The sequence below is a fragment of the Zonotrichia albicollis genome, chromosome 5, assembly GCF_047830755.1.
Source record: "Zonotrichia albicollis isolate bZonAlb1 chromosome 5, bZonAlb1.hap1, whole genome shotgun sequence".
Lineage (NCBI taxonomy): Eukaryota > Metazoa > Chordata > Aves > Passeriformes > Passerellidae > Zonotrichia > Zonotrichia albicollis.
The window spans coordinates 56771886-56794340 of record NC_133823.1 but is presented as its reverse complement, the minus strand read 5'-3'; the positions used below and the strand labels follow the sequence as shown (position 1 = coordinate 56794340).

Below are 22455 nucleotides of genomic sequence, written 5' to 3'. Positions count from 1 at the left end.
AGGACTGAGATCTTGAGATCCGACATCTCCCCCTTCTGTTTGCCCCAAGAAAACCTCTTTTACAATCCGATTCATGGCATCTGGGACGACATGGATGAGGACTAGGAGAACTATTGCAATATAAAATCCTAAACTATTAAAACATAAAATCCTACCCTTAAAATTCTTCTCCAAATGGGAGAAATGTCAAAGAAATCTGCCCTTAAAATTCCTCTCCAAATGGGAGAAATGTCAAAGAAATCTGCCCTTAAAATTCCTCTCCAAATGGGAGAAATGTCAAAAAAAAATCTACCAGCTGATCAATATATGATCCTTTGTCAGTTTCCCCTGTAATAGGTAAATTTGCCCCATTGCCTATTGCAATTCAAGACCCCAAGGAGAAAACCCCCCAGAGTCTTTCGTTCTTATACAGAAATATTCAAGACCCCAAAGAGAAAACCCCCCCAGAGTCTTTCGTTTCTCTTGTTTCTCTTCTGAGTTGTCCTTTGCAGTCTGAGTATTCGTTTCTTCTTATATCTTGTTGAGGAAAAGGCATGTCGTGCACTTCGGTCATTCCCCCACGAGTGGCGCTGTCACCGGCCTCCGTGGCTGGGAGCCATGAACACAACTGCCTCTTTGTTCCGCCGATTGTTGCTGTTTGCAAGCCTACTTGAGACCGGGGTTACCTAGTTTTTGATTCAACTGACAATAGGGTTAGAACACACAAGCTTCCCCGGGAGGGGAGAGGCTTGGGACCCCGAGGGTTTTTACCAAAGGCACCAAGTCTGGAGAGGGCCCCTCCTCTCCTGAGACGTCACCGTGGGTCTGGCCCGCCCCCGCCCGCGCTCTTTACTCTGCGCATGCGTGCTTTCCGAGCCGCCCTCTGTCTCTCCCGAGGTAATTTTTTCCTCTCCCTTTTTATTCCGCCTCTGAATTTTCCCCCCTCGGTCTGCCCCTGACTGTCTCCTCCTCCTCCGACGCTGTGTGTGTGTGTGGCCTTTCGTCAGTGTGTGCGGCCGCCCCCGCCGGCACCCGCGCTCTGCCGCGACTCGCTCCGGGTTTTTTGCGTCATAACCGCGCGCCCCCTGCGTCTCACCGCAGCTTTCTGGGATTGCGCAATTTCTCCCATGCCGCTGCCCATGTCGGACGCCCCTGCTGCGCTGGCATGTGACTTCTGCCCCGGGTTCTTGCGAGTTTTGCCCGCCGCGCGCGTTTCTGCTACCTTGCCGGCCCCCGGGGCCGCTGCACCCCCCGGCTCTGAGCTTAGCAAAGCCGTATCTGAACACCCGTCTCTTGTTTTTTCTTTACCCGCGCTCCCCGCCTGCTCCGCCGCTGCCTGGCTGCCGCGAGAAAGCGCCTCCCCCGGTCCCCTCTCACCCCCCCCCTGCTCCCCCTCTGCTCCTGAGTCCTCCATGCTCTCTGGGCTTTCAGGACGCTTTTTGGGAGTTTCCCAGGGTTTCTGGGTTTTGGGACCGGGTATTTTAATAATATTTCTTGCTCTTTTTTCTCCAAGAGCATTTCCCCCTGGCTTCTTAAGGCCAGAGCTAATCTTTTCCGGAGTCTTGCTCCCCCCTGTTTTGAGGGCCCCCCCCCCCCCAGACGTCTGCTGCGTCTGTTGGGTTATTTCTTCCTGGCCTTTTAAGGCCAGAGCTAATTAATTATTTTTCTGGAGTCATGCTCCTCCCCCCCCCAGATGTCTGCTGCGTCTGGAGGTCTACCTTCCTGGCCTTTTAAGGCCAGAGCTAATTAATTTTTTTTTTTTTTTTTGTGTATGTTTGTGTCACACCTTATAAGGTGGACAAAGTTTCCCGTTGTTCCTGGGAAGGTGTGCCCCCCATGTTCTTATTTTTCAGGCTTTCTTACCAAATCTGGTGTCAGAGCAGTCTGGACGTCTCGATCTGTCCAGCAGATCAGGAGAAGTGGTTCCAGGGCGCCTTCTGGTTCCAGTCCGGGCTGTTCTGCTACGATTGTCTTCGGCAGAAACTGAGAGATGGAATTCTCAGTGACTGCTGTTTTTTTTTTTGCAGTCTCTGTTAGCTTTTTGTTTTCTTCTTCTCTCTCTTTTTCTTCAGGGCTTTGAAGGTGGTGGTGGTGCCCCCCCCGAAAGGTTGTGGTGGTCAGAGCTCACCCAGTGGAAGCCAAATGTCCGGTTTATCTTCCCCTGAAAGGTTGTGGTGATTCTGGTCCGTCCAGGGATGCCAAGTGTCCGGTTTATCTCGGCTGTTTGAGGGGCCTGGAAGGCCCGGGGGTGGCCTTGGGGCAGCCCGCGTGTCGAAGGACGAGAAGAGGCTTCAGTTCTTCTTTCTGGTTTTATGTTTATTAATTGTTTATCTAAAAGATGTTCTTTCAGCCTAACAAAGATCCGCACAGCAGTCAGCCATGGGCACACTGTCTCTGCCCTCCCGGGCAGCCACGTATCTTTATACCCATTGTGACGTATACAATATTTATCATTTTTCCCCAATACCATCTACTCTTATAACTCAATGTACTCTCAGCAATAACCAATCCAAAGGTGCCACCGTGGCCAAAGAAGATGGAGGAGAGGAGGAAGAAGAAGGAGGACAGGACACACCCCAATTCCTCCATCTTACTCCTCCAAACCCCCCTGTACATAAATCCTAAACTTTGTGTCTCACTCTCTAATTAACTAATCCCTTCACCACTCACCCGGTGAAGCCCTCATCCTTGTCGTCTCCTGTGCAGGGTTAAAGTCCAGCTACCAGACACTTCTGGCAACATTCCAGGAGTCCCGAGCCCCCCCCAGGGTCTCGGAGGCTCAGCATCTCAGGACTGAGATCTTGAGATCCGACACCCACAGAATATTTCTTGCACAGCTAGCTGTGTTTATACTTTCTTGTTTATCAAGTAGACAACAAAGACCAATCCATCTAGTACACTAAGCGTCAGAAAAACTGTGGATATATATAAAGATTATGTTTTAAAGTTATTGTAATGAAAGGAAAGACAGATCTCATTTCTTCATGGAAACTGTGTCAGAAAAACAACAAAGATCTACAAAGACATGATATAGTGGGAAGAAAATGTGGCTAATAGTAAATAAGTATGTCTAAGACTTGGTCTTAAATGTGGATGTAGTTGTTCTGCAGAACTGTCCTGCAAGACAACAGATGAAACAATACTAAGTGGTCTTGCCTATGGGGTAGGATATCAAAAATAAAAAAATAATGTCAATGCCTAAAATTTTTGTGAGTTTAATGTTTAGTCTGTTACCCACTTGAGAAATATGTGCCCAAAAAAAATTTGCACTCTTAGCAGTTTTCATCTTCAGTACTAAAATACTTTTTCCTGGTAATTTATTCTGCATATTCCAGATTATGGAGTGTGCAGCTCCAGCATGTCCTGTTTCTATAACAAAAGAATATATGTGTATATTCTTCAAGGAGTTTACTGGAAATGAAATTTTAATATAGCAAAAGATGTTATAACCAATAAGGAATCATGCAGAGGAGAGATCTGAGGAATGTAGAGGATGACAAGTGTGATGAAACTCGAGGAAGTGAAAAAAGCATTTGTTAAATGTTCATGTGAGGCAGGTGAACTGATCCAAAAATGCAGTCCCCAAAATGTGCTCAATATTAATGGTTTTAACTTAAAATCTATTAATTTATATGACTCCATAGTATATGCATGAAATTATAACTTTAGAACAAACTGATGTAAACAGTTTGTAAATATGAAAGAACAGCTGGAAACTGTTCTTTCATATTTAGGAACAGTTAAGATTTGCAGTCAGATATTCCTAACATCTTCAGAAATGCCTTTCATCCAGGAGCATGTTTTCTTCCCCCTTTTATTTAGTACTTTATTTTCTTAAAGGATATCTGCAAAGATCACAGTTTGTCACAAATCACTAGAAACAGGATTCAGACCTTCAAACACTAGACAAGACTTATTAGACTAATAAGCACCTCCATGAACCAAGAGAAAAAAAATTAAACTAATTTAAATATATCTTAACCTGCTAGTAGTGAAAATTAGTTTGGGTCTTAATAAAAATAATAATAGCACTTTGAATATCAAAATGTAATTCAATTTTATTTCAATTAAAACCAAGAACAGCAATTTTATGGAACTGCTGGGTGAGAATTTAATTTTGCTCTTCATTCTCTTATTTCTAACATACTTATTAAGTCTTTTAATAATAGCATCCATGTTTAAAAATTATCAGATATTTGTAACAAACATGAGAGGACTAATGGATATAAAGAATTCCATCCTAAAGGCAATGGCATATGCATAACATGTCCATCCATCATGGTGATTGATCAGGATGGCCTTGCCATCTTTCTGGGTAACACTTAAATTTAGCTAATGCAGAAAGACTTGCTCTTGTTCAAGTGAGTACAGCATGCTTATAGGGGTGGGATGCAGCTGGGCTGCAGCAGATTACCTGTACATCCTAGTCCAGTCCTGCCCCTCTGATGACAAAGTTTGGACAATTATTCTCGCTAGGATGAAAAGTGTTTCTTTGTTTGATTAGCCTTCCTGGACTTTGTTTCTTCTAATGAGAAATGAAGTGGAGACAATTTCATTTAAAAAATAAATATTCTTCAGATGTACAGTGAAGGTAGAGTAAGAGTACACTCAGAACTAATTTACTTAACCATTCGTTAGTGGACAATCAAAAGGAAAATCAAAGAACAAAACCGAATCACTAAATAGATATTTACCCTGGCAAACAGCATCTATGCTGACACAAAATCCCAGACTTTCTCACCTAAAATTGCCCTTTTTATTTATTTTATTTTTATTTTAAAAGGAATTGCAGATATTCAGGATGGGAAAAAACGACACTGGTGACAAATGTTATCCTATCATACTGATATTTAAGTCATCATCCTGAATTATTTGTTACAAGACTAAACTTCTAGCTAATATAAACTGAGTAGAACTTCAGAAAGTTGAAACAAACAGCAATAGTCAGGGTCGTCTTCTATGAGTGGTATTTGGAGGTTTTCCAAGACCCTGAGGTCATGCCTGGGACTTTTTCTTAAGAGTGGTGCTGCTGTCAGTGTTTAACCTCTTATCTCTCATGAGTCTTAAGGAAATCAAACTTAATCTAACAGTTTTCCTTTAAGTGGTATTAATTGCAGGTTTAAGTCATGACTTGGAAATTCTCTAGGGAGACATCTTCATAATCACAGAACTTAAGGCCAAGCAAGACCATGACAGTAATTTAACTTGACCACGTACATAGCCCAGGCCATTACTTTCACTTCATGAAGTCTCTGATCAGCTTAGATCATATGTATTTAATACATCTAACCTTGACTTAAAAATACAAGAAAATGCAAGCATATATTTTAAAAGTTACATTTACTAAAATGCGCACTTTATCTCCACCCTGGGCTTTTTCATCTTCCAGTGTCTCTCTCCTGACTCACTGTGTTTTTTCTTCATTGGTTTTTCTTCCTCTATGACAGAAATTTTGTCCTCCTGTAAATGCTGTCAACCATTCTGTAATACAGAGTGCTGGCACTCTGGTACCTTTAAGGCAACATTACCTTTTTCACTCGTAAGAGCCTGCTTATGGTTATTTCTGTCCTTGACAAAAGTTACCCCTTTTGACCAAGGTATGTTTGACTTTAGATCAAAATTTTAAGGAAAGTTCTGAATTTCTTGAAAAAGACTGTAAAAAAATTAATGATGTTTCACTTGGTAAAAAGTCAGGCTTCTACACTGTAGGAGTTTGCTGGATTAGGGTGTATCACTTGATGAGGAAAGGGTCTGGGAGTTGAAAGGAGAGAATAATAACAAAGATGAATTATAGGATCACAAAATATTGGGATTGGCAGGGACCTCTGGAGATCCTCTATTCTAATCATCCTTCTCCACCAAGGTCATCTAGAGCAAGTTACTCAGCCCCAAGTCCAGCTGAGTTTTCAATATCTCCAAGGTAGGAATTGTTTCAGAAATGCTTGTTAACTGTACTCTCCTCATTTTCTGAAACTCTGGCCCAAATGAAGAAATGCTCAATATTTTCCAGTCCTGTCAAAGACATTAAGAGTAATATTTGAACATAAGATGTTATATGTGAATACCAACATCCTAAAAACATGCCACTGGACAACTTGAATCCTAATTTATATTTGGAACTTCATTCATGTATTGAAAAGGGGGTTGTACCATCCAACTCTGGTTTTACAGGGCTGTAAAATTCAAGTAACTTTGTCAAATACTCATGCATTGTTGTGATGAGTTAAACAGAAGTAGCTGTTAGCCATTAATGGCCATCAATTAAACTTTGGGTACAGAATTTGAATAGTATGTGTAATAACCACATTGCAAAGCCACAACAGGGATAAAGCAAAATTTTCCTGTGTGTGTGAAGTAATCACTACTTAGTCTGCACAATGAGTCGGGCAATTCTGGGGGGAAGAAAATAGAACCTGTACAATTTAAACCATACTATGGCTTTGTAGATGGGAACTGAACTAAATTAGCCCAGAATATGCTCTATATCAATATCTCTCATCAACCATTTTGGGGTAAAGGTTAGTTTTATGAATTTCTGGGATTTAATGTTAGACATCTTTAGAGAAGACAAAGATTTTCTTTAAGGATTTTCTGAAGCATTTCCAAATCTGCAAAAGCCTTTTGAAGTCTGAACACCAGAACCAGCTAAAACAATGGAGAAATATGACTGTACTAAATCTATATTATTATCCTTTTATACAGGAGAAATTAAAGACTGCTTTAGTTTCTAAATTCTGTGGATTGCATAAACACACATGCTCTGACATTATATGCACTTTAATTTGTTCTGTTTAGAAATCATCCTTAATGCAAGTCCAAAGAAAGAAAAGCAAACACTGCATTAAATATATGGGGTGACTAAAGAGCATAATTAAAAGAACCTCTGTAATAACGTTTTTCTTTGTAATGCTTGGAGTTGCTGTTTGGAATGCTGTAGACTGACTTTTTAAACTATGTCAAATAAATACAGAAAGAATTTTAAGTATAAAAGAGAGCTTCAGGAAATTCTTTTAAAAATATATTATTATTTTGAGAGTAGACATTCCAGAAGATATAAAACAAAATAGAAAGTTGGTGAAATCTGATGAGAGAAAGAAGTTTTGTTGGAGTGACAATGTGTCATCTCTTCCTGGTATCCCTAATGATTCCCAAAATTCTGTTTTGCAGATAGACTTGCATAAATGACATCTTCCCTTTCTCTGCATTAACCCTCCAGAACACTGTTTTTCATAAAACATCTTTGTTTCTCAAGCTTCTCTTTCTGCGTTCTTCAGTGATATCCTTAGAAAAAGGTGATGGAGGGTGCCAACACAGACATGACTTTACCAACATGAAGTAGTTACTCACCAAGGATAATGTTTAATAGCAGCAAAGAATCTCAGAATATTTTGAGGAGTTAAGGAGATAATAGAAAATAATTTCCATTTTTATCTTTCTGCTACTTCTTTTCCAACTTCTTGTATCCTTTAGCATATTTTTACTCTTCTCACAAAAATTCTTTCTCACTTGACTCCCTGAATTGGTCAGAAAGTGCCAGGAAACATTGATTGTTGAGAAACTGAGAAAAATCTATCTCATGTCATTTGACAACCAAGTGTAGTATAAAAGGTTTTCCATGGAGAAGGACCTAGATGGACCTATACCTATAGAGTGCATTGATCAGTCTAGAAAATAAAGTTTTTCCAAGAAGGAGCTAATCACATGTATTGTGAAGAGTGAAGACCTTTTGAGTCAGCATTGGTAGTATGTGTATTAATTTATGAAATAAATTTCTTGCATACTTATGTGAAAGTAGATAATTATTCAATTCATGAAAGAATAGATTGTCTTGTGCTTATAATAATGTTTTCTTTCAACACTGTAGAATTATGTCATTAAAATTTCCATAATACTATAAATGTTGGTACCTTTCACTTTTTCTGTATTTTTTTAAATCAACACAAAATTCATAATATATGTGAATGATACATAATCATATAGGCTAGTTTCCATTATCAGTAAAACACTAATGACTGAATCATTGCCCTGTTTAGGTACTCCATGGAGAAAAAATATTTTAGTGGTTATCTATTCTAGTGCCGAAATAGCAAAGAAATCTTACAATATCAAGATCTGTTTCCTAGATTTTCTAGGACTTGGTCTAAAATCTATTCAGGCCAACAGAATTCATGTCAACTTAATAAAATTCAAGCCCCAGTGAAAAAAAAATAATAAAATACAAGTGTTCACTTGTATTTGCCAATACACCCCGGGACTGAATGAAAATATCCCACAGCCTGCAAACAGCAAGCTTGTAGGTAATAACATTTTGTTGTACTTTAACACTAATATCTGAAGTATTTTCAAACAAAAAATAACTTTTTCTGAAATAATATTATTTGGTTTGCCCTCCATTTTTTAAAATATATTTTGTCTACTCTACCTACTGAAAAAATGAATTTGATTAAAAACTGTGCTAATTTACTCAAGTGACAAGTCTTTACTGCCAGAGGCAAATAATAAAAAAAAAAAAAAAATGCTGTAAAGAGTGTTTATCCAAGTAACTAGTCTTCACAAGATTTCAGAATTCCCCAGATCAATTTTTTGGTACTTGAGAAAGCCTTCATGGTGCAAAGGATATTTAGGATATTTGACTAACTCTTCTGTTGGTAACTACTTTTTTAACATCTGTACTTTGATACCTTCACCACATCTGAATATATCCATATATTTCGGGATGGTAATAAAATTATAAAAAAGAGATTCAAAACCCCTTTATTCAGTCATGCTCATTTTCCTGCAGGCCTACAGGATGTTTTTGACTGATGTATCTGGACCAGATTTAAATTATTCAAGAAATTGAGCTAATTGTCATCCTAAATTTTTCCTTTGTATACTGTAACACAGCACTCGCAGTTGTGTCCCACTGCTCTACCCTAAACACTTCTTTTCATCTTTAATTCTTATGCTCTCCAGTATTCCTAAACGATTGTTGGAGTCCCTTTCAAATAATCTTAGCAAAAATAAGAATGTGAAGTGTGTTCAGAATGTTGCCTCTCATCATAGAAGCAATGAACGAAATCATAAAAAAATGGCTAAGGACAATTTTTCTTTCCATGAATTTTATATAGCTGTGTTATTTTAATCATGGACTGAGCAACAAATCAACAGATTATGAAGATCACATTTCCTTCTCTCTTTTGTCTTGAAAACCTTAATGGGGGTCTAAGATCTGCCTTTATATATCTTTGAAGAGCTGATCTCAAAGACCTAGCCAGAACCTTCACGGTGGTGTCTGGCAGGAGCAGATAACAAGCTGAAACAAGAAGTTCTGACTCGGAATCAGTGAAAGCATTTTCCCCATAAGGGCAGTCCAGCAGGGAAGAAGATTTCTCAGGGTTGGTATCATCTTCACCCTTGAGAGTTCTCATGACCCAGATGCATAAAGCCCTGAGCAATCATATTTGATCCTATAATATCCCCTGCTTTGAGCTAGAGGTTGAACCAAAGCAGCATGACATCACTTCCAGTCACAGAATTATTAGGCCATTCTACATGAAAGAGTGAGGAAATAACCTTTTCTCTTTTTCTAGGGAAAAAAGAAAAAGAGAAAAGCACAAAAATAAATAATTTTCTTCGTCAAAGTTCCTGCGGATTCTGTTGTCTTTTTATCATTTACATACACTTAAGAAGACATGAAAATAAACTTTCATTCCCTAAAATAACATTGTCTCATTATTAGCACCATTGTTGCATTATTATCATCACTGAATAACAGGCTTAGAAGATATTTAGGCATTGAGGTAGAGTTAGGCTTTTTCTCATAATTAACAACAGTGAAGGTATCTTGGTAGGACTCTCCATGAAAGTCATTTGTAGAAAAAATAAGGATGCAGATAACATATACATCAGGTTATGCAATGCAACTCTCTTAACCCTTCCTATTGATAAAACTTGTTCTGAGAATTGCAGTGTTGAGCTATTAGGAACTCCACATAAGTCATCATCATCCCTGAAATTTGTATCTAAATATACAACATACATTCCTGGTTATTTGTTGGGCATTTTAATCCCATCTGTTACTGCGCTTGATCAGCTGTTTAAACAATACTAATCACTACAGGAATTCAACGAATGGAATGTTATTCATAGAAGGAATTCCTTTATTTCTTTCCAGTTAAGTTTCACTGCAATAAATATTAATTTTTTATTTCAGTGAAAAAAACATTACAGAAGATTCATAACAACTTTAATAATTTAGGGAATTATTTTACATAAACATTCACCATTTTGCCAACAATGAATACAAATACAAATAAATTTATAACATATGCAATTACACAGTTGAAGAGTATAAAATTGCTTATGAATGTAAAAAACCTACTGTAGAGCCTTGTTTCTGGTTACATAGACATTTCCATATCTTCTTCGATTGCTTGACCATACAAACTCCATGTGCTTAGAAAGGTCAAGCTGGTTTTTTCCTTCGTATTTAATGTTCAGTCACATACATGACAGCTGTCTGACTCATGGATAATGGGATGATACCCCTGCTAATACATCAGCAAGGAAAGAATGTCTGGGTTCATAGGCAATGGACACTGAAAACTCATTTTTCATTAGATAAACATGACTCTGAATATATCTATGCAATATCCACTTGGATCAACTATTTTTAGTAAGGAAAAGATGTTATTCCTGCACGTATATATATATATGCATATATATTTACACCACTAAATTTAAACAATAACTCTTCTGACAGCTCTTGTTTCAATAGTTTCCAAAAGGACTTGTTTGTCATATATATTAACTGATTTTCATGAAAAAGAAATATGCAGAATAATTCATCTGTCATTACACCATGTACTTCCTTAACTCATTGGTAAACTGAGAGACTGAGAAACAGTCACACTGATTGATGGCTCACTCTAAAGCAGTGCTCCCCTGAGCAATCCACCATGGCACCCAAAGAGTGAATGCCTGAAATGTGCAAGAATTTTTACCAGTGCCATCCTCAGTTTAGTGCTATGGCAATGGTTCTTTAGGGAACAGGTCACTGCAAGGTGCAGAGGGAAGTGCTTAGTTTCTGCAATTTACATTTACTCAGAAGGGAATTGAGAAAGAACATTAAATCCTTGGAAGGCAAGTTCCCACTAAGGGATGTTGCAGATTGAGAGCTAATGCATGCATTAAATGTATTGTTTCTGAACCTTTTATAGATTTAAAGATAAATGCTTTTAGCTCTGAGCTGATGCCATTTGATTATCTCTAAGGAAAAGAAGAGACACTGTGATTATTTCATACTGATCACAACATGAATTCACTGAGGAAAAATTGTTGATGTGCTTTTTCAATTCTAAACTAAAAATATATTGCTAAAAAGAAATAAAAATTGTGCTAGCTGCAGTACGTAATCTTTCCTATGTCTAACTCTTGTGCAAAGATTTATATGCTCTGATGATGCAATTACCCACTCTGAAGGAACTGCACAGAGATGAGAAAATTTGCTTCGTTTTGCATTCCAGTTTGGACTTGAAACATAAATATGTCAAAGGCCAAGACTCTCTCCTACGAGCCCCTCTACCCCTCTCTCTCTAGTCTACTTGAAAGTGTCATAAGTTTATACAATAGATCTCATTTATTATGAATTTATGATTTGTTTCCATGAATATCTACAGGTCTAGTGCAAAAAATCCTTGATTGCTGAATCGCAATTTAATAAGCAACACTTAAAAGCTATTATAAAATATTACTGACTGGTCAGACACATGTAAATATTTAATCAGGAGTCAAGACTTCTTTACAATTGCACTTAAAAAGAACAGCTTCTTAAAGTAAGACAAGTGGAGATTTTGGAAAGTGCATGTTTTAAAATACCTCATAAGTGCTGCTAAGGAATATTTTTTCTTTAAAAAAATTTGCATACACATAGTTTCTTAAATATATAATATACAAATATTATTTGTGAAAACAAAGGCCTAAATAATTTTAAACAATTCAGTTAAGGTTTAAACTATAAGGTTATTCACCTCATTAAAAAAAATATATAAAATAAGGCAACTATGAGTACACCAGACAGGACTTTGGTTATATTTCCTTAAGGAAAAGTCAGTGTGATCCTAGTGATAGTGTGCTGTCTCATGCTATCCAAACACTACTGTTAAGCCACATAAAGCTCAAGTCTCTTCAGGGACATGGACCTATAAAACTGAAGCAGCTGTTATAGTGTCAAGGGCTGTGAAAGAGAAATCATCTCCCTAATTTACTTGCAGTAAAAGGGAATCAAAAATTTGCAACAAAAGGCGGGGAAATATAAATGATAAAATGTATGTTGAATAGAAAAATATAGGCTTTGTCAACAGCCTCTGATTCTGTTTACTAACATTTGGTTTTGTTCTCAACTGAAGTGCTATATGAACCTCAGGATACTTCAGGCAGAAAGAACTAGCTGTAGTCTTTCAACACCTCTTTCTTTTATTATAGAATGTGAGTTAGAGTAGTTAGGTAGTATAAACAAGCTCTAAATCTCATTAATCTTGCTGCCCGTTCTGTTCCCAGCTGTGCAGTCTGCAATATGGCAAAAATATTTTGCACCTAGGCAGACACCATTTGCTCAGAAAAAAGAGTGATGTCTAATTGGCCCAAACAGTAGCAAATACAATATTGCCTTTACCATCCAGCATCTAAAATTACTAAGAGTCATTCTTTCTTTCTTTTTTTTTCCACATGTAATGAAGTCGGAGGAAAAAATGTGAGTTATATCAATTTCCCTGTTTCTAGAGATCAAGTATATTTGCAATTGATTTCTTTTAGCCTAAATTAGAGATTGGGCAAATGGAACCTCCCTCACAACTGTTCCAAATGTCAGCAAGGAGTTGTTGAACTAATGTATCTCCATGGCTATGACTGGAAAGGATCTGTGCTTCCCTTCACTTCTTTGAACGTGACAGTAATCATGTGAGAAGAATCATACTAACAGGATTTCAGCCCAAACTGGCAGTCACTTCATAGGAAACACTAATCTCCAGAGATTTCCCACCACTTAAGCCAAGAAACAGTGAGAAATATTTGCAAGCTTCCAGCTAACACGTGTGAGTCTAAGTCTTCATCCTGGCCTGAGTAAGAGCACTGCTTCCCTGGCCAGTATTCTGTATATGCTCATGCCATGGCTGTTTCATGGCACCAAGATAATAAAGCAAAATAAAAAGGAATGGTAAAAATGTCATCAAAGTTTAAAATAACTACTATTAGCTTTCTTTGGCACTTCAGAACAAGTTTCTGAAATATAATGGAGAAGTGCTGTTGAATAAATAAGTAATAGTAGGTACTGCAATAATGAAAGAAAAGGAATGTAAAAAATTGCAGAATATGCGTGAAAATATTGTGTTTGCTTTATATGTACTTGTAGATTGGTGAATATTAAAAATAAATTGCTTTTTAATTCTTCTTAGATAAAGTAATCTTAAAAATTAATGTCATCTGCAGTATGTGCAGTGATGTACACTTAGATAAATAATACACATTGTTACTGTCAAAAAGGAACTTACAAATTATCGGATGGAGATATATGACTAAGAATCTTAATTAGAAACTGGTTTAGCTCCATAAAAATATAGAAAAATAAAAAAAAAAATCCTAAGAAATGTCTATCATTCCTCAGGCTGATATGTTCAAGGTAGCTGTCACAGGATTTTCCCAATCTTTCTTGCAATAAATACTGATCTGCTGCCTGTCAGGTCATAAGTACAGCCCTGCTCCTCTGCAACCCTTGAGCTTATTCTGTTTGACTTGCTTGACTTGAATCAGATGGGTGAAAGGTTCTGTTTGCTTTAAAGAAACAACAAGAAAGAAAAGCACCCACCAGAAAGCAAAGGGCTGACTAAGAATTATGTGACCTAATTGAAGTGTCTTTGTTTTCCAAGACAGTTATAGCAAATCATGCTTAAGTGTTGTTCAACTGACACCCAGCCTAGGTGTGATATAAAACCTTCTAGCACTGTTTATTGACATGCAATAGGTCAACATAAAAGATACTTTTCTCTGGAAGAGTATACATGAGGGGAATGGGAATAGAAAATTGAGCTATGCATATACTAAAACTAAACAGTTGTCAGAATAAAAAATTGGGTCATTTTCCTATGGCTTGTAAGAAGTGAATGCAGAGACCTCACAACTCAGAGTTCAGGTTGGTTTCATTAACAATAGGCAGCTTGATTGGGACAACATTCAGCTGTCACATTCGTTTGCTCTTCTACCAGGCAATTAAATAAATCCATATCAGTACTGTAGTATCTATGTAGACCAAACTCTCTTGCTCCAGATTGGCATGTTTCTCATGCACAAAATAATAATTTTAATATGTAAAATTAGTTATATTAAATTAGGCATACAAAGACATTTGAACAAATTTCAGTAGTTAATAATTATCAGAATTAGATCATCCCACACTACAACTCTCTCTGCTCTGCAGTTAATAACATAGTTACAAGCAGGAGATGTGGGCTCATCTGTTTAGGATTAACTCATGGCATTGTTGCAACAAGAAGAGAAGCAGTTAAGCTGTGAGGAGAATATTTACATAAACTGCTGACTCTTTAATAATACAAAATCAGTTGTCTTTGGGTTTGCTATGATGCTTTATTTTTTTCCCTTTAATTCCTTTCTGCCTTGCTGGTAAGATTACCTGGCTTGAAATTTCTTTGGAAAATAATATGAAACACGCAATGTAATCTATAATTTGGAACACAAGTATGACATAACCAAATAGTTATCCTAAAGAATTTAACCTTGCTTACCCTGACGGAATCTAAATATTTCATCTGTAAATTCAGCAGCTATTATTATGCATGCTTTGTAGAAAAGTTCAATATGCATGTTCTAGCCAATAAAAATAAAACCAATCAACTACATAAGCATCCCTTAGTTTTAGGTAAAGATAACATTAGGAGACATTCTAAGTCAACTATCTAAAACCCAAAAAAGTAACCAAAAGTAGTACCTTCTCTTAGTGCATGTTGCTGCAAGAATTATAATCTTCCAACAAGTTTTTCTACTCAAGGTTCACAGATGCTCTAACATACATATCCACTCCATGATGTATCAGCTATGTCTCCTTACAAATAAAACACACCAATTAAACTAAGGGGTTTCCCATTTTCTATTTCTAGTCCTCTATTTAATTCTCAAATTCTATGCTAATTTTTTTTTTCCACAGTCATTGCTGCTTTTTTATTTATGGTCATATCCAGTGAAATATTTAAAAGGAACAATAGCTAATATTATATACCTTTCAATCAATCATTAAACACGATTTTCCTGATACCCCATAGAGCATAACTAAATATCTGGATATTTGTAACAGGTAGGTAAATTTTAGATCTTCTCAGCATCCTGATTTAGGGAGTGTTTTGAGTCATGCGTAGTCATGTAAAGTGTAAAGATGGCAAAAGCTGCCAGATGAATGATGGAGGAGTGGGAGGACATGCTCCAGGTGCAGGAGCTGAGATTCCCCTGCAGCCCGTGGTGCAGACCATGGGGAAGCAGCTGTGCCCCTGCAGCCCATGCAGGAACACTGGGATTCAGGGATCCACCTGCAGTCCTGTGGAGGAGCCTCAAGCTGGAGCAGCTGGATTTCTCAGACAGAGCTGTGAACTCCTGGGAAACCTGTGCTGGAGCAGGCTCCTGGCAAGGGCCTGTGGAGAAAGCAGCCCATGCTAGAGCAGGTTTCCTGGCAGGACTTGTGACCCATGGGGGAGACCCAAGGTGCAGCAGGCTGTGCCTGAAGGACTGCACCCTGTGGAAGAGTGAACCATGCTGCATGAAAACCTGTTGCCCATAGAATAGACTCACACTGGAGAAGTTCAGGAAGAACTTTCTGCACCACTTGTGGGGAGGAGGTGGAGTTTGGGAAGGAGGGAATGGTGGAAGAAGGGTGGTGTTCTTTAATATTTATTTTCATTCCCATTATCCTTATTTTGTTAATAATAAATTCCCCATCTCAAGTCTGTTTTGCCTATGACAGCATTTGGTGAGTGATCTGTCCTGGATCTTATTTCACATGAACCTGTGCTATATTTTCTTTTCCCTGTCAAGCTGTAGAAGGAAGTGATAGACAGTCTCTGGTAGATGTCTGCCATCCAACCAGCATCAACCCACTACACCTTTAATGAAAGGATAAATCTTTTTCTTTAGAATACACTATTAAAAAAAAGGAAGGGAGGAGAAGAGAAAGACAAACACTTTTCTATGCCAGGGGAAGGAAGCTCACATTCAGCTCCTTTTCCTGCCTGAGGAGTCCAGCATTTCCTTACTCAGTCTCCTTTACTAATGGAGAGACACTGAAATATTGTCAGGCATGCTGTATTTAGGTACTTGCCACCAGTGTTTATTCTATGCAGAAGAATGTCCAGAAACCATTGGTTTATAAGTAGGCAATAATTCACACCTGATTTTATAAGTTCTTATTTACAGAACCAGATTAATTTTTTAGCTTGGAGCTTTGGCAACTATTTCCAGAAAAATTCTGTATTTTGCTTTTAGCAATCATCGAATAAAAGTTGTGAATGTATCTCAAAATTCAAGATGGAGCGAAAATTCCTTCCTCCCTCAATAAGGAACTTAAATTGAGAGAAGTGCTTGAGTTTTGTGTTTCCACTGTCAATCAGAGGTATAGATACACATAGGAAATAAGTACTTGTGACTTAATAAGGGACAATGTCAGCTAAAAACGTATAGAATATTGGGAGCGTGGGCAACATCAACATCAGGAGTCAGTGGAGCAGAGGCTTTCAGAATGGCAAGTTTAGTTTTAAGCATCACAGATGCCTGCATCTCTTCTTGGATCTGGTCCATAGTTTTGTTAAGGAAACTTGTAGAGGCTTGACTGTAGCTTTTATTTGAAGACAAATCCTGTGAGAGACCTCTAGTTCTTAACAAAGTTCTAACCTTTTCCTGTGTAAGCAAGCGTGCTTCATTCTTAAATGTATTTCTATTCATGCACTGTGTGAATCTGCTACTTCAGAGTATTAATGTCAACAAAAGGTTAATAAAAAAATAAGGTTTTGAGGCCTTTTTTTCATGCTCATCTGCTCCCACCTGAATTGTTTTATTACTGAAGCTGATGTTTTTCAATAGCACTTACAGCAGCAGCAGTGTTTAACTCTCACTTCTTATTGAAAAAGCCAATTCAAGAACTGAGTAATATTTGTTACTTATCTGTTCATTTTAAAATAAAAAGCAAAAGTTAAAAGCTGAAGGGGTCATGGGTAAGTGCCATTGAAAGTCACAGCCAGCAAGGAGTTTGCAGGAAGAGAAAAGTCCTTTCCCTTCCTTTTCTGTAGTCAGTCATGGTATTGCTATTCTTCAGTTTTTTCATTTCTTCCCATGCCCTTTAACCAGCTCTGTTGGTCTGTCTTGAAATGAAGTTCACTTCTCTTATTTTTAGATAGAAGGTAGGATGATCTAAGGTTTTTCCTTACACCAAAGAATTCTCCAATCTGGATTTTAAAACTCGTATTTCTACAAATCACCATGACACTCATTTTTTAACTCCCTTCCCTCTTTAAGTTGTTTTGGTTTAGAAAAAGAAATAAAAGATAACAATTCTATGGTAAAGTACTTTAATATCTATAAAGAGACAGATCCAAATATTATTTCTTCTTGGCATATTGCAGTCCATAGGGAAGACAGAAGACAAGCTTTGAGTGTGGAGCACTTGGGACTTATAGGTCATTAGAAAAAACTGTAATCTATTTTATAATAAAGAAAATCAGCCAAATCTAAAATGTGTAAGATTAGCTCTGATAAAAATGCCTTCCCTCACTCTTAGTGTTAATGGAGTGTTCATGTTGACATAACTAAACATCAAAAAGGATATTCACAAACAAAATAAGTAATTTATAGAATTGATAAGAAAAGAGAAAGACACATTCAAATACTAGGAGGAAAATACATACATTTCCCTTTCAGCACATATGTAACAATAGGTAAATTTTCAACTGCTACATAAAAGATTTTTATCTGATCTTAATTTTTAGCTACTCCCCCAAGATCATCAATGAAAAATCTTTCTGACTGATAATTGCAGGAGATCCTAAATTTTAGATGCATTCAGGGCTTTTATAAACCACTAGTGCATTGGTGAATGCCAACTCACCATCTCCAGTGCATTATGTGGTATTATGTATGTCAAGAAAAGCTTATCTAGGAAAAAAATTTAGGTCTATAATGGAATGGATGGATAAAATGAAATATAACTTCCAAACAGTCAGCTGATAACAATGAAATCCAGCTTTTCAGTTAAGGCACTTTTTGTGACATAAGCCAGACCAAGATCCAGAAGGAATTTACAATTTCACTTTCCCTCATTCCAGGAAAGTGAGTTAGCCAAATAAAATATAGTAAAGGTAGAACTGTACTGTGAAGTCTGGTTTCACTGAGGAAATGGTACAAGAACATATTTTCATTGTGCAATGGAAAAGGACATTACTTTTCCTTTTCTTTTAAGATATAAGAAATTTTCTAATAATCAAAAAACCACTTTCTACCTATCTGTCCTGCATTTTATACCTTTTTAACTACATCAGTGCTGAAAATAGAGTTTGTCTTTAAACGGTTGTTTTTTCACATATTGAGTATTGAAACGTGCAAACTCCTTAGTACTGGCAAAACATGAAAATGGAATATTGATATTTTGCTCACAATTCTTTTCAGATCATGTTACATGTGCTCACCATCCCTCACTTTGATTGCAAAGTGCAGTTCTTTTTAAAAGAACCATGCTGTTTCCATCACAACTTTCTGCTTAACAAGGTTTCAAAGCATAATGTTACACTTTGTTACCCTCCTGACAGATAGAACTGCCAAAAAGCCATTCACTCTGCCTTAAGATGCATCGGTGTGGCAGTCTTTATCCTCAGTTGTTCGTCTTCCATTTACATTACAAAATAAAATTATATTTACAGAAGAGAAATTATTGTTCACATTGCAATTTGCTTTCAAATTAACAAGTAATTTTTTTAACAAGCTTTGAATCAACATGTCTGTTGTGCCCTCGTGGAAATCTTCCAGAATTGATTAAAGCAAGCTAAGGATTAAGCTGGTGATTTATTGACAAGAAGAATGTCACTTTTATCTACAAGCAGGGATGTTTGTCTCAGCTGAAGTGTTCCCAGTGTTTTTCACATCTTTTTTCCCACTACCTTTCATTTCTCCCATTCTGAAACATAAAAGAAAAGGGTATTCTTAAATCTGGGTATTATTTGGGGTAACCATAGGAATGAGAGCTGCATCTATGTGCAGGGTCACACATTTTCTTGGGCTGATCAAAACAAACTAAGACCCAACCAACAAAACAGGAAGAACCCAACACAAGCGGAAAGGGCCTTTTTAATATTTTTTTCTCTTTTCCACAATGTGTGGCTCAAAAGCCAGAGGTACCAAAAAAAGTTTATTCCACCAGAAACCTGACACAGAAGAAGTTGATGCCATCTGGCTTCATTCAGCTAATAATTGTTATATTGGTTTATAAAGCTCTGGTGGACCATTGCTGCTGAAAGAGGCACTTTAATCATATGTGTTCCCACATCACTTAAAACACAGCAGTGGTGCTTCATCAAAATGCAAATCAGTCAGGAAGGCTGCAATAACAGCATAAAGGAAAGTGATTTAAAGCTCCTATGAATCACAGCCCTGGGTATCCTATGTGTGATATTTTTTTGCAATAATCTGTTTGACTACACTTTGCACTAGGCTAGCTGATTTCCCATAGGCTGTGTTTCATGGAAATATCCAATATAACCTGCACAAAATAGAAAGCAGATATGAAGGGCATTTCAAGGCGAGTGAGGAGAACTTGCAAAAATCTGCCAGCTGAACAAACCGAATTTTGTTTATAATTAATAAAATAAAGAGTCCTCAGCTGATGACCATAGCTTATTTATACTTTTAAATTTTTCTATAGTCATGGGTGAACAAATATCTCTGAACATGAAAACTTATTTAACTTTTGTTCCGTTCAAAAAAGTTCTTCTACAATCAAGTAATTGAAAATATATACAGACAAAATTTAAAATGTCCTCCTTCCATTCACTTTTCATTCACAGATTTACTAGAAATCTGTATTTCGTGGCTATTCTAAAGGGACCTTATTGATGCTGCTTTTTCTTAAGAACAGGTTTCAACTCATTCTTTTGTTCAAAAATCTGGTCATTTGGAATGACCAGATCTGTACAGCAGGAACCAGCAGATGCTTCCAGTTTCCACAGTGTCACACCCTAAAAATTAAATTCTAGTTTCAGCTATATAACTGTTGAGATGGTGAAGCAATGTCATTGACTTCACAGAATATTCCTCAAAGTAATACTGATTGTACACTGCAGTGTAGTCTGGCATCAAAATTACACTTTGGTGAGTCTTTTTATTAATTTTATTTGAAATATCTGAAAAGTAAAGTATTGCATAGCTGATTTCTGAAATCCAGAGACCTTTCAGAGGGGTACCAGACAGTGCCTAGAAATAATATTAGCTCTGAGGCTTGCAATCAAGAGCTGCTCATGAACATAACATCCTAGTAGTGATAAAATATGACAGCAGGGAAGAAGGATTCCAAATGGTTTCACACTTCCTGTCTTAACTATTATGCTTTGGAAACAAGACTACAACAGTTTTTTCCTCAGAGGATGTCTAAAGCATTCAGTCAGGAAAAATCAGATGGACAAGCAGACTCTCACTCCAGGGAGCTGTAACAATGAATTACTTCTGAAATCTTTTGACAGATAGAAAAATGTAGGCTTGTGCTTTGTTTTAGACCACTGGGTCCTCTACACGGTTCATTTCTGTGGTGAAGGGTGTGAAGTGTTTGATCCTTGTTTGTAGATCCAAACTCTGCAGCAATGGCAATAGCCACCACCCACTGACCGTCCAAGCTAATTGTCCTTTTTCCACAGTGGTATTATCCACAATAATTCAGCCTTCAAAGGATGTCCCCAAAACTTTAACAAATGCAGATTGTGTTTGATCTAATCTACTCCATGCAGAAGTCAGGTTTCTTGTGTTTTGTGTGTTTTGTGTGTTTTGAGTTTTGTGAGAGCCATTTGTTCAGTAAGACTGAAAACAACAAAAAGAAAAGGGAAAAGAATCAAACAGGAAAGGGAGAGGAAAATGGAAAGTGGAAGGGAAGGGAAAAAGCGAAAGGAAAATAAAATTCTTCTGATTGTTTCGTAACTCTCTGAATAAAAAGGTTTAATTCTGCAAAGGATCTATGACATAAGAGAACCATCAACAATTATGATATTTTTTAAAAATTAAATATATTAAAAGACTTAGTCACTCACTCTTTTGTACTTTCTATAATAAATATACATTGGTTTTGTGTTCCTGTTTATACCATTGAGCATTCTGGTCTTTCTGACAATCAGGACTTTTTCATTTATTTAAACTGTTTGGAAATGGATAGTTTGCACTTTATGCAAATGCAGAGTAAAAAAATTACGCCTCAGGAAACAAAGGTTAAAGTACTTAATTTCAGGCATAGAAGCACAAGGCTATCCAAGCTTGCAAAGGAATAGCAAGTTATATTACAGTTTGCTTATTCAGTTGGACTTCAGGGCACATTTAATCATTTCCCTTACAGATTTTGCCTACACTGCAACAAAAACGTGCCCAGTATGTCAGGGGTGTTTTATTCCTGCGTTGGACTGACAGTCCTGGTTAGAAATCTCTAAGGTGATGTCTGCTTGCCACGTCAGGGCCTGGACCACGTCCTACATCTCATATGTGTAAGACTGATCAAACTGCAGTCAAAAATAAGGAAAAGTGGTTTGAGGTAGGAAGGGAACGGAAGAGTCACCACAAGTGTAGGGTGAGCCCATTTTCTGGTTAGATACAATGTCCTTAATTTGACTTTTAACTCACATTTCTCAATAAAAGTAAAATGCTGGTACATACTACATTTCTCAGCTTTTCTAAAATTTGTGCTTCTATTCTCACCATTTTTAAGATCACTGATAAGGATTAGCACCAAAGATTTAGGATGTATGGAACAGAACTTGCTTTCTATCTACCTACTCAAAATATTTGATTTCTTCCTGAACAATCATGACATGTGAGGACACACAAACCAAAAGCAAAATACCACAAGTCTTCATTTGGAGAGTTTAGCAGGTATCAACATCATTGTTGTCCTTATGCTTGCATGACTTAAAGGCACATTACTAAGTTACAGCTGCAGTGGAGACATTGGAAAACTGAGAAATCTATGACTACGAAAGATGGAACTCTGGCAAAACATGGATTTATGACACATAAAACCTTCAGTATATGGAAAAAAATGGCTTCAGATGGTACAAAAATACTTCAGAATTTTTAAGCCTTCCAAAGAATAAGCTATATTTTCTTTCTTTTTCTGTAGTTACATATGCTTCTGCTTGAAACATTTCCCATGTGTCTCCTGAAAAAAAGACATTATACAGTGATTTAAATTTAGTCATGCAACTA

The 22455-nt window shown here is 37.1% G+C and overlaps 1 long non-coding RNA gene across 2 annotated transcripts in view; it reads right to left on the bottom strand.

Annotated features, from left to right (window-relative positions):
• The window catches only part of LOC113459037 (uncharacterized), a 153476-nt gene that overhangs the window by 52045 nt on the left and 78976 nt on the right, over nucleotides 1-22455 (bottom strand). The window contains exon 3 of one of the 2 annotated variants that reach the window (XR_012580510.1): nucleotides 10257-22408. The exons of the other annotated variant lie outside the window; for it this stretch is intronic. This is a non-coding gene — a long non-coding RNA (uncharacterized LOC113459037). Of the gene's footprint in view, nucleotides 1-10256; nucleotides 22409-22455 lie in introns of those variants that run through there. 2 annotated transcript variants of the gene reach the window in all.